The sequence below is a fragment of the Drosophila gunungcola genome (assembly GCF_025200985.1).
Source record: "Drosophila gunungcola strain Sukarami chromosome 3L unlocalized genomic scaffold, Dgunungcola_SK_2 000003F, whole genome shotgun sequence".
Taxonomy (NCBI): domain Eukaryota; kingdom Metazoa; phylum Arthropoda; class Insecta; order Diptera; family Drosophilidae; genus Drosophila; species Drosophila gunungcola.
The window spans coordinates 188,830-191,441 of NW_026453179.1; the positions used below are offsets into that span (position 1 = coordinate 188,830).

At 33.4% G+C, this 2,612-nt stretch overlaps 1 long non-coding RNA gene across 1 annotated transcript; it reads right to left on the reverse strand.

The window, feature by feature from the left end:
• Positions 1–237: 237 nt before the first annotated feature.
• On the reverse strand, positions 238–1,516 carry LOC128258693 (uncharacterized). The gene is made up of 3 exons (XR_008267988.1): positions 787–1,516; positions 525–683; positions 238–462 (listed from the first exon to the last, which is right to left on the reverse strand). It is a non-coding gene; the product is annotated as an uncharacterized LOC128258693 (long non-coding RNA).
• Positions 1,517–2,612: the final 1,096 nt, after the last annotated feature.

The following is a 2,612-nucleotide window of genomic DNA, read 5'->3' on the forward strand; positions in this document are numbered from 1 at the left end:
GGCCAATAACGCTAGCTGAATATTTTCATATTTTTTTAAATCTATTAAATAGAAGATTAATTATAGTTTTGCAAGCTTTTAAATATTTTTTACATTTTTAACAAAATAATAATTCATTAAAATTATTATTACAGTGTTTGTTATGTTTTCTCTTTTATTTTTTTGAGTTTAAATTCTCATATTTTCTGAATATTTCTACAAAAAGGTATAAAATTGTTTTTCTTTTAAATATGTTTTTATACTTTTTATTTGACTCAGAGTAAATATTTTTTTTTTGTCGAATTTCTTGAATCTTCCAATAAACATCTGCTAAATTTCCGATAAATATTTATATATGCTCATTGATGTCCGTATTTATTTTCCAAATGCTTTGCTAATGCTTCCTATTTAAAATCGGCTTCCTGGTTTTGAGTTCCTCTTGAATTTGTCCAATAGTTCCCAGTTGAAAATCCAAGGAAGTGTCTACCAATTGAACTGATATATGTAAGTAGAACTTCGTTTATATCTATTTTGGATATATGTACCTGAATAGTGCTTAAGGTATGACTAATGCCACCAGCAGCTTGCATAAACAGCTTGGGGTAAATGTTTACACTTGTCGGGGCTCAGAATATATAATTTCAATTCCAAGTGGACGGGCCCATGCAAATGAGGCCCCGAGTAAACTAAGTACCCAGTCAGTACTAGCTCAAAAAAATAAAAAAATAAAAATATATCTGCCGGTGTGGTGTCGGTAAACAGTCGTGTCTAAGTATTACTTAATATCATTGACTAAGCGCTGCTCACCCAAAAGCCGAACCATCAAAACAACTTTCGATTACGAAATTTAGCACAGTTTGGGTTCGAGTATCTAGAAGTGGTTTTTGGGGGGTAAGAAAAAAAAAAAAAAAAACAGCAAGAGGAACTCAAAAAAAAATAAAAACAAACTTAATGAGCTTTGCGAAATATGTGTTTGCTTGCCCTTTCGATGGCTGCTGTCAAGTACAATAAACGACAACAGGTTGAAGACTAAGAATCGGCAACCTTAACACTTAAAGCAGCTGAAATGAAAATTGCAAAAGGAACAAAAAAAAAAAAAAACAAAAGCCAAATTGCACGAGAACGGAGACGATGACTGTAACTTTGGGGATGACTAATGCCCATGCCCATCTAAAAAACTGAATAAACTGAAAAAACTGAATAAACTGAATAAACTGAAAAAACTGAAACTCACCGATGGAAGCCAAGACACAATGGAAAAAGAGCACAACTCGAGGCGAATTTCGAATTAAAATAAAGTCATTGAGTGTGGTTGAGTGGCTCGGTGGTTGCGTGGTTCAGTGGTTCGGCATTGGTGGATTGCCGCGTGCACACAATGTGATGCAGTGGTGCAGTGCAAATGCTATTTGAATTCCCGGGAAGATGCCATCTAAATATCACAGTATCGCTGGCAAAAGGTTGCTAAAGGGATGTTAAATTGTGAATCAGTCACGATAGATTTCGCGAGCAGTAATTTGAACGATTGCAGATCAGATTGCTTGATCAGTTTCCTAGAAAATATAATAATTATAATTAAGACTAAATTTCCATTGGAAATCATATATTTAGTTGGAATTGGTAAATAAAGGGGGGCATATTCAACCAAATGCAATCATTTGGTCATGTAGGTATCCCCATAATTATTTCCATTTAAATTTATATTTGTATGTTAAGAAGAAATCAATATATAATAAATTTATTTGATGGCTTATTTATTAAATCTATACAATTTTCTAGCCAACCTTAAGGCATACAACTTTATTTATTGGCAATGTAAAATTTTTTAGCCTTTGCTAATACTTTTCGAGCATCATACATTGTACAGGGTAATATAAACATTCCGGAAATAGGTATAGTATAAAATAACAGACATGCCTGATAAAAGATTCCTTGTAACGAACAAAGTAATTATTCCAATGCACCGATCAGCGATATAACCTGATCGTAATTCGAGCACATGCGTACAGCAGATATGTATGTGTACATCCAAAATGACCTCAGCCAAGTCAATGCTTCCTGAGAGCGAAAATACACAGTGTATCCGTACAAAAACAAAAAAAAAAACACCATGTACTCACAAAGGAACCTGTTCCGAGATAAAAATCTACCCAGGCATAATCATAAGACCCAGCTGACTGACAGATCTGACGGGTTTCTATGCAGATTACGTCTCGTTTCGATATCTGTTCGGACGTGTAAATAATTAATTACAAAGTAAGTTCTTAAATGTTAATCCGCACAAGACAAATGTACCATCGCATGTGTGTGAGTGTGCAAAAGATAATCTCTTCGACGAAAATAGATATGGATGAGCTGCCCCATTGAGTACGAAACAAATAAACGAAGACAAGAAGACAAGACAATATTTAATCAGGAAAAAGTATTTTATTATATTATTTTTTTTTTTTTTTGTTTTGAAAGTTTCAAAATAAATTGCCATCAGTCACGAATCTCTTTTTATTCTTATATGGCCGTGACAAAAGTTAGATGATGACAATAAACGACTCACCGTAAAGGAATACTAAAAATTTGCATACAATTTGAGCATTTCTCTTGTTGATAAAAGCGTATATCTCACAGATATACACGACAAC